Source organism: Macrobrachium rosenbergii, chromosome 26 (assembly GCF_040412425.1).
Source record: "Macrobrachium rosenbergii isolate ZJJX-2024 chromosome 26, ASM4041242v1, whole genome shotgun sequence".
In the NCBI taxonomy this organism is placed as follows: Eukaryota; Metazoa; Arthropoda; class Malacostraca; order Decapoda; family Palaemonidae; genus Macrobrachium; species Macrobrachium rosenbergii.
This window is the reverse complement of record NC_089766.1, coordinates 7315545-7326007: the sequence shown is the minus strand read 5'-3', so window position 1 is coordinate 7326007 and position 10463 is coordinate 7315545. Positions and strand designations below refer to the sequence as shown.

General features: G+C 38.2%; 1 long non-coding RNA gene across 1 annotated transcript; it reads left to right on the top strand.

The window, feature by feature from the left end:
• Positions 1 to 7186: 7186 nt before the first annotated feature.
• Positions 7187 to 8508, top strand: LOC136852727 (uncharacterized). Its single transcript, XR_010857221.1, has 3 exons — positions 7187 to 7301; positions 7645 to 7800; positions 8257 to 8508. It is a non-coding gene; the product is annotated as an uncharacterized lncRNA (long non-coding RNA).
• Positions 8509 to 10463: the final 1955 nt, after the last annotated feature.

Here is a 10463-nt window from a genome sequence, read left to right as displayed (position 1 = left end):
TATATATATGTATGTATGTATATATAATGTACAGTATTGTAAGGTTACATCAAGAAAAAAAACACTTATTAATCTGTTTGCCTCCAACACAGCCAAAACACATTGTAGCGTTTTCCACATACACACACACAAATACACAAACACACACAAATACACAAACACACACAAACACACACACATACACACACGCACACACAAACGATAATGAAGAGGCTGACCGTTGAAGGTTAAAAGACCGGGATTTATGTAACAAAAACACTAATTTCTCCCTTTGTTTTCCAGAGCAATTTCCCCCCCCCCTCCCCCCCGCCATTCCTCTAATGTCTGAGATAATAAAGGAAGAAAGAGCCATCTGGGGGATATATGTATATGGAAGCTACGGGGGGGGGGGGCGTTGCGGGAGTGTGGATGAGCCTATGGGAGGTAACTACCTTAAATAAAGAGAGTCCATTGAAGCCTGTTCTCACTGTGAGTCCGAGTTAGAATAGAACATAGAATTTAGGCCAAAGGCCAAGCTCTGGGACCTATGAGGTCATCCAGCGCTGAAGCGGAAAATGACAGCAAAAAGGTCTGAAAGGTGTGACAGGAAGAAAGCTTCGCAGTTGCACAATGAATCAATTGTTAGGCGAGGGTTGAGGAAAGTAAGATGGAGGAAAGAGAATATAGACGGAGGTACAGCAAAAGGAATGACAGGGGTTGTAGCTAGGGTCCGAAGGCACGCTGCAAAGAATCTCGAGTAATGGATGCTACTTTGGCTAGTACTAAGCAGTATTATCCTGGTACTAAGCACCATATGGCCTAGTATATGTAAAGTATACGGCCGCACGAAGATATCGTATATTAATATAGTTTGTCGACCACACAATATAGAAATGGGTGTATATAATACTTAGATCACCGAGGGGCTGGTACTGAACACGGCATCCCAAGGAGCTTCCGCCACGTTTAGTACTAGCACCTCGGAGTAGGTGACGCCGTAGATAACAAGCCAAAGTAGCACTAAATAATGTCTACAGTGCACAACACGATGCACAACGACGGCAATACCTCCGCTACGGCGGATCAGAGAAGTAAAATATAATAAATATAACAATGATAATAATCTCCTCTCACTAGGCCTAAGCTCCCACAGTTGAGTTACTGACTTTCATCTCCAGCGTCACCTCACCGTAGGAGGCTCAAGCCTTTGATCCTCATCCCGTAGGATTCTTTTTCCTTTATCTGTGAGATCTGACAGGACCTCTTCCCCTGCATCCTACTCTCCTGCTACAGACATTTCACCTACTTCGATTTCATATCTCCCAGAGTGGTCTCCGCCGAGGGGGCAATATGTATGCTAATGCCCCTCTGAGGGCTCTGGAGGTGGGAGTTTTGGGGGGTGGGGAGGGGGGAAGGGAGGATTTTCCCAGTTGCTGCTGGAAGGGGGGAATGGTTTAGGGTATGGCCCGCTTCCCACCACCCCCGCCCTTTTCACTTCTAGAGACAAGAACCTTAATGATTATTAAAACGTTAGACTATATAGTGAGTTGTGGTTGTTTGTGTGAGAGAGAGAGTTTGTACGTTTGCACTGACTCTCTCTCTCTCTCTCTCTCTCTCTCCATATATATACATACAAATATATATATGTATATATATATATATATATATATATATATATATATATATATATATATATATATACATACATATAAAATATATATACACACATATATATATACATATATATATATATATATGTGTACATACATACATATATATCTTCTCCAAGACTCCAGGAACTATTACATCAATAAACCACTTTCTCTTAACTAACTGAAATACAACACTGTGAAGCTCCGCGGTTAATCTTGTTTCCCATACATCTCACTTCCGCCATATTGTGTACTTCCCCACTTCCGCCGGAGTTAATTTGCAAACCAAAGCGATATTAATCACGTAGGCCAAATTCTTCACTTGACTATCTAATTAGAAGCTAATTAATATTCCTGGGAACGCCATTATTATCAGGGATTTCAGTCCTTATAGGCGCTAATTACATCGTACGCACAGACACCAGACCTCCGGGCTAGAGAGAGAGAGAGAGAGAGAGAGAGAGAGAGAGAGAGAGAGAGAGAGAGATAACTTGTTAACTTTGCATATTTCATTCCTCGGTCATCAAATTTCCGTCTCTCTTCCGTCAACCTACTTCTTCTCCTTTTTAGTTTTCTGTAAAAGAAAACTATTGCGCCGCCTTTGTCTGTCCGTCCACCCTCAGACCTTAACAACTACTGAGGCTAGAGGGCTGCAAATTGGTATGTTGAGCATCCACCCTCCAATCATCAAACATACCAAATTGCAGCCCTCTAGCCTCAGTAGTTTTTATTTCATTTAAGGTTAAAGTTAGCCATAATCGTGCTTCTGGCAACGATATAGGATAGGCCACCACAAGGCCGTGGTTAAAGTTTCATGGGCCGCGGCTCATACAGCATTATACGGAGGCCATCGAAAGATAGATCTGTTTTCGGTGGCCTTGATTATACACTGTAGCGGCTGTAAAGAAAACTCGATTGCCCCAAAGAAACTTGGGCGCATTTTTTACTTGATTATCTTGTCCTCCTCCTCCTTACCTCATTCCCTCCCTTGACACCAAGACCTGACCTTGACCTTTTCCGAGAACTCATCAACCTCCTCACCTATTGTCTTCCTGTCATCTTGACTGAGGAGTTTCTTGGAGGAGTCTCTCTCAGGTAGGGAAAATGGAAGCAGGTGAGAAAATACGATTCATACCTGTCAGTCGAAGTCCTTTCATCTTGCCAATGACCCTCGCTATTGTGACGCCGGATAACTTATTATCATACATTCACCAGTTTCAGACGATGTTCAGTGACTTGGTATCATTCAGGTATCGATTTTGTGTCTTGGAAATTTGTAATCTTTCGTATTATGATCGATTTCTATCTGATAATAAAGAGTTTGCAAGAAATTTGTCCAAAAATTGGGACTTTGCTCTGAGGTACCTTTAGTTATTTGTATCTTGGTCTTTGGATATTTCTGGAAGACATCTTTAATAAATATTTCATAGCTTTGTTATGCATAGATACGCACATGCAAACATACATATGTATGTGTAAGTATGTAGGTATGTATTTAAGTATGCGTCAGAGAGAGAGAGAGAGAGAGAGAGAGAGAGAGAGAGAGAGAGAGAGAGAGAGAGAGGTTTGGCAACTGCCAACTGATAGGTGTGGTAGTATCTTTGAGGTGTACCCTGACGCTTAAAAATAAAAAAGTTCAATTTGCAGAGGTAAAAAAAAAAGCCAGCTATGCCAACGATTCCTGAATAAACAATTTCCAGGTCAGAATTCTACCTCTGGACTTTTAGGTCAAGTTATCAACAACATCTAGAGACTTTCTTTGAACACTCTTATCGAAGATTAAAGACTAAAGTCTATAGTACACTGCGACTCTCATCCTTAACAGAAAAGTCTAAAATTCAAAAAGTGAAAAATGGGCCGAAGTTTATCCGGCGCAATCGAGTTTTCTGTACGGCGTATAATGCTATATGAAACTCAGCTACGGCCCATGAAACTCTCAGCCGCGGCCCATGAAATTCAGCCACGATCCGGTGGTGGCCTGTGTTGTTGGTACGTATAGCGCTGCCAGAAATACGATCATGGCTAACTTTAACCTTGTATAAAACAAAAACTATAAGCTAGAGGACTGCAATTTGGTATGTTTGATGATTGGAGGGTGGATGACAAACGTACCAATTTGCAGCCCTCTAGCCTCAGTAGTTTTTAAGATCTGAGAGCGGACAGAAAAAGTGCGGACGGACAGACAAAGCCACCTCTATAATAGCTTTCTTTTACAGAAAACTAAAAAGAAAAAAAAAACATCTTGTGAACTACAACTTCCGGAAATAAAATGGTACACATTCCCACAAGTGAAGCTTCGTTTTTCATTACAAACCAACAACTCGGAAAATCTCTGGCAGAAAATAGTAACAGACCGACGGTCGTTAAAAACCGTTACTTCAATAAAACAGGCTGTCGAATTCATGGTCTTTGGAGCGGTTTTATAATTATCGCAAGTAAACGAAAACCTTTTTTCTAGCTAACTGCCCCCATTCTTCTTCCATCCATCTTACCTATTAGCTAATATATATATATATATATATATATATATATATATATATATATATATATATATGCAATGAAACTAAATGCAATTTTCTAACAGTCATAAATAAATTTTTTATTAATAGAATTTCATTCTCATTAAGCGTATGCTTGCTAAATACACTATTGTAGGATTAGCCCCATCCCTTTCAAATCAGACCATATTTACAGCTTTTCAGTCGAAATTTCTTGCATCACTTCATAAATTCAAATTTCTACCTCACATCGATATCGATCCCAGGACCTCTCAGGTGGGAGATGAAGGTTCTTCTAGTCATGCCACAGAAATAATATTCTTGGATATGAAAATGCGCACATGAAAGAATTTGAATTGAATATAGAATTTAGGCCGAAGTCCAAGCACTGGGGCCTATGAGGTTATTCAGCTCCGAAACGGAAATTGAGAGTAAAAGGTTTGAAAGGTGTAACAGGAGGAAAACCTCAAAGCAGTTGCACTATGAATCAATTGTTAGGGGAGGGTGGAGAGTAAGATGGAAGAAAGAGAATATGAAAGGAGGTACAGTAAAAGAAACGAAAGGGGTCGCAGCTAGGGGCCGAAGGCACGCCGCAAAGAACCTTAAGTAATGCCTACAGTGCAGCACACGAGGTGCACTGACGGAACTACACCCTTACGGGAAGCTCATTCTTGAGAAGCAAGACTTGGACTTCCAGCTTTTAAATCAAATTAAGCTTTTAACTTATGAAATATAAATGTCTCGTATTAAAAAAAATTAATTAATTACCCAACTCTGCTGCATATTACACTCGATATGATTTTGTATCTCTAATCATTATAGGAGTTTTAGTCAAGATCTCTGGACAACCTTTTTTAAGCCTTAACTGCTCATATGACCTTATTCCATAACTACTGCTTCCGTAAGTGTTTTCAGCTAATAACTCCTCCTTATCACACACACAACAGAACCTTATGTAGACTGCACAGCACTTCTATTTTAGGTGCGCAGTTTTCAAAATAAAGTTACGTAAATCCAGCGAATTAAGCATTAATTAGTGGAAGAACTAGACTTCAAATTACTAATTGCATCTGGTTAGGACAAGTTACAAATACCACCGTTCTCTTACGCGTAGGCAAACTTCAATTTCATCAGAACTATGCAAGGGTAAAATTCTCTATACGAAGTTCTAACCTTCGCAACCTTTATCCCTTAGGGGGTTAGTGCCGTCATTGAACCTCACGCGGTGCACTGTAGGCATTACTTAAGGTTCTTTGCAGCGTGCATTCGGCCCCTAGCTGCGACCCCTTTCATTCCTTTCATATTATCTTGCTATCCAACCTCTCCTAACAATTATTTCATAGTGCAACTGGAAGGATTAAGACCTACAGTGCACTGCATGAGGGGCACGGACGCCCCTAAACCCAACCCCCCACCCTGGTGAAACATTTGGTCCTACAGCACCATTTTCTTGGTCGATTAATGTGGTTTATAAAAAGTCAAAAAGAGTTGTTTAAACCAATTACATTTCGATAACAGTTTAACATGTCTGAACAAATAATTTTCAATAATAAAAAAAGTCAGGATTTCTCTGGTGATAGCAGCATTTACCTAAACCATCCACAGAGAAACAGTTTCCGAGTCCCCTGAAAGAGATAAATAGCATCAGAAAGGGCTCTCATCTTGTCTTCAGTGCTATCTAATTCATTCACCGATTTAACAAGACTTTGACTGTACCCTACTACCCAGTATGCAGTAACAAGATTGGTATAGTAAAGTTGAAATATTAAATCATATTTAGATCTCGTAGTAGTTGTAACTGTCTTAAACAGACTTATGATAAAAAAATCTTCAGAAATTCTATGATTAATAGGACAAGACTCCTTTACTTAAAGCTAGCATTAAGACTAATTTTTTTTGTTTAGAATACAAGCCCCTCCTAACGTATAATGGACCTAAGTCCGTATCATACGATTTCGGAGGGTATCCCTATCCCTGAAGGGGGATATAACTTGCAACTTTTGATTTGACAGACGCAACTGTGTAAACTGTAACTCACCTGACAGTTATGAAGGCAATAATGCATTACCAAGTAGTCCCTCAGCCAGAGTTTTAATATCGGTTCAGTTGACACGCAGTATTTAATATCCCAAGAGAATCTTCCCTGTGGAATTTCAAAAACACAGCAAATCCTTCATGAAGGAGACGAGAGAGGAATACCAACTCCTTCCAACGGCAGCCTGTTGAAAAAGACAAATTCCACACGATTCAGTAAATATAACAAAAATTTAAAACTGGAGCCTCACCTAATATTGACTAAAATTTTCAGAGCCTAAAATTTTTTAGAGCCTATGAACACCAATAAAACTTTAAGAACGTTATTAATAATTCGCAAAGGTATAAGTTACGTGTTATCATAAATACAACTCCGCTTCGGAAGTTATATAAATATATAAGAAATGGACTAATCCATACCTTAAACAATTATTTAAATGGCTTGAATGTCAACAAAACTAATACCCTGAGGAATAACGTGAATGACATTTCAAATGGAAACACTTTCGAAATGCGGTTATTTGAGCATCGTGTACATTTATTAGTTACTCAACAGGAATCAGACTACAAAAAGAGTAATTTAAAATATCCCAACCCTTAAGGAACACAAAACTGAAACCCGTAAAACGAAGGCAATTACTTCAATATATATATATATATATATATATATATATATATATATATATATATATATATATATATATATATATATATATATATATATATATATATATATAAACATTAGTCCCATATGATCAAACAAAACGGTTGAGTAGCTCACACGCACCAAACCTACACGCTGAAATTTTACACTTAATATTCTTTAAGAATAATACTTCGTAATTCCTATTCACGCATTAAAACAGAATAAACCGTATTTGAAATAAAACAAGAGATAATTACCGAAAACTACTTAAAATTTAGGCCACAAAATCCTTCAACACGATACTTAAAAAAAAGGTTAAAAATATTATTGACTTGGGAGAATCGTTTGGCGCCAAGGACGGCAAACAATTAATCGTCTTTTGTCTACAATGTCCTTGGCGTTTCTAGATTCTACGCTTTCTTGACACCTGTTACACCATCTTTCCTTAATATTTTCGGCGGCTGCAAGGAACCAGTGTGAACGGAACCCACGGTATGTAGGCTGTAGCCCTTTTTTTATGTTTTAGGTTTTCGTAGTCTTATAGTTTGTTGTATTACGTATTTGATTACTGTTGAGGTTTAGAATGGCTAGCGTAATTGTTCCGTTTTTGGGATTTAAATATATACTGTTAAAGTGGTGTTACTACTTTATATTGGGTATTGAAGCTTTGCTTTGCGGTGTATTATATATTTCATAATTGAATTATATTTAAACTAAAGATTCTGTTTCAGAGTTATCTTAATTTTTTTCTAGTATGGTTTTAAACCATGCACGAGAGTTATGTGCATTAAGGTTTTGTTACGCCTGGACATTAACGCTTATATATTTCCAACAGGCTGGCTATAAACTTTCAATGATCTAGTGCTGACTACGAGATGGTTTGCAACAGGATATTCTGGACTTCGTAATGATTTTGTCGATTGAAGATACTGGACACGCGATGAATGTGAACTAGGACTAATGGTAACTATTTTTGCTTCTAAACAATCAGGTGAGTTAGTTTAGTTTTGTCTTTTAAAATTAAACTATTGCAAGCTATTTCCTCTCCCATCAGGGGCGGAGCCCCTGGTGGGGGAGGATTACTTCCGAAAGCGTACGATAGACTTGGGTCTATCATACGTTAGGAGGGGCTTGCACTAAACTTAGTCTTAAGGATGGTGAGTTCGTAGATTGTACTTAGCTTTTGAGAGCTTAATGGCCTCCTGTACTTAAAGGTAAAATATTTAAAGTTATTAGAGTAAAATTGTTTAAAATATCTACTGTCAAAGTTTAGCGAAAAATTTTTAAGAACTATCGGATACTTTTAATTCATTAAAACTAGCTTTTTAGATTTAATATTCTAGAGCTTGAAACCTCTAGTACATAGTAATGTAAATAAGCATAGTTTCTCCTGTCAGGAAGGAATAACTGTGAAATATAATTTCTAACGTTGTTTAAAATCTTCCAGGTCAGTGTTCAGAGTCTAACCTGCAACATCTGTCAGTAGCACTGCTAGTCCCTTGGGAAGACAAAGGTCAAAGATTTAGAGAAATCAGACTAAACCCTTATCCAGCGGTCGTGGTGCGGTTGTACTGGCGATTATTATACTTAATTAGCATTTGCCGGACTTCAACTCTACATTGAAGAAACTCTTTATATAAAAGGTTAGTCTACTGTAAATTGTCTGAGTAAATTATACGAATAAAAACTCCTTTCAGGCTTTCCTTTGCTTATACCAAGTTAATTCTTTTAGTGAAACTGAAGACACTTGATTAAAGCTGTCAAGAAATAAAAGTTGTCAAATACTGAACCTGTAAAGTTGCTGTCTGTTACCTTGTAATATTGTTTGGCAGAAACTTCTAAGCACGAGTAGTGGTTTTTTTTAAGTTGGACATCAAAATACTAAATCTTGGTGTTTCGAAACCGTATTTCGGTGTACAGGTTTTCTAGTATGAAATAACTGGTTATCCCGAGTTAACTGAAATTGAAAGTTTGGTGTGGTGTGAATGTTCATACAAGTAATATAACCCGTTAGTGGTGAATGTTCATACAAGTAATATAACCCGTTAGTGCTGGTTGTAATCCAACGTTCGTCCTCTGCAGGACTTTAAAGTCTATCATACGGGCTAAATAGCCTTTTCAAGGAGGTATATTTTCAGATCAACTAGAGCATTGAATGGCGGTATGGCAAAGTTACTATTTGAAGGTTCCTTTTAATGAATCGTATAAAAACTCATGATCCACATTTAGCCAAAGCCTTGATATGTATATTTACTTCCATCCTAAAATATCATGGTTCTCAATTACTTCTACGTTGTGCAAGACGGTAAGGGCTAAAACAACCCAATTCTCAGTTGCTGTGGGTAACAGCTCGGTTAAGAAGAGATCAGCTGAAGTGAGCTATTTGCTGAAACATACCTCGAGGTAGTCTGAAAACCCTGATATTGGTCTTCCTTCGATTTAACTTAATAAAAGTCGATAAAAATTCATCTTGAATTTCTCATTTTGTCAACCGTCACACCGATAAGAGAAGTTTCCTCCCAAAGTCTATGGCGCGTAAGCCTAAAAGCTTTGAAGCTTTTTCAACGATATTAAGTTTCTTTGGTGGTTCTTTGGTCATAATTCATTCATTTAAAAAGGTTGAAGGGGCCTGGTGTGTGTTATGTCATGAGGTTTACGTCAGAACTGTAGTTGTCGATGGCGTGAGTGAAATAAGGTTTTTGCTAAAAGGTTCGCTTGTTAGTGTATCGGTGGAGCAGCTTTTTCCCCGTTTCCCTGCTTAAATACTTGTTTGGTCTAAATATGGCTGACAAGCACACACTATTTAGCAGTGCTGAATGTTGTAATTGCTTCACACGCACGAGGAAAAGCTTTGTTTGGTGATATAGAAAAATATTTTACAAATAGGTCATGTTATAAAGGATAGACTATACTGTTCCTTGTCCAGGCAATCAAATATTCCTGTAGTGTCGAGACGCTTACTACTGGAACAAGGGACCGAAATTAATCATTCATTAGCATCATCATGAATTAGTTCAATATCAGCTCTTGCATAAACCTTATGGGTATTCTAAGAAGCTTAACCAAAATTCAGTTCTGAGACTTGTGTAAACTCACAATATTTGTATAGTAATTTAAGCTCCTTTTTCTGTTGAGTAATACGATGAATGTTTACAATCGGATAAAATTCTCTCTCTCTCTCTCTCACGAACAAACAAATAGCAAGCTCACACATATATCTCTCGCTCTCACTCCCCTTTCAACTCCCGCGTATTCAACTGCAAGAACAACCCTTTCCCCTTACCGCTAACTTTCAAGTTATTCCCATATTTACACAGTTATCTCACCCTATCCCATCTCTCTCTCTCTTTTCCTTCGCTTGTCCCTTTGTTTCCCAACTTCACCCAGCGAAGGGAAAGCCGTATGTAAACGAAGATAGAATGGATATTGAAAAGTCTCCCAACGGTAATGGAGTCTTCTCATCAAAATGACTCCCCTGCGAGTTTTCTCATTGAGACAGGTTTCAGTGACGTCATCGGTAGCCCTTCGTATTGACGCACTGTAATGGCAGGTTCTGGTATTATTATTATTAAAATTGATTTTATACGTTATGAAATCCTCTCTAAATGAAGATGGAACTCTATGGAAGTATATGTGCCGTTGAGGGACTGTGTA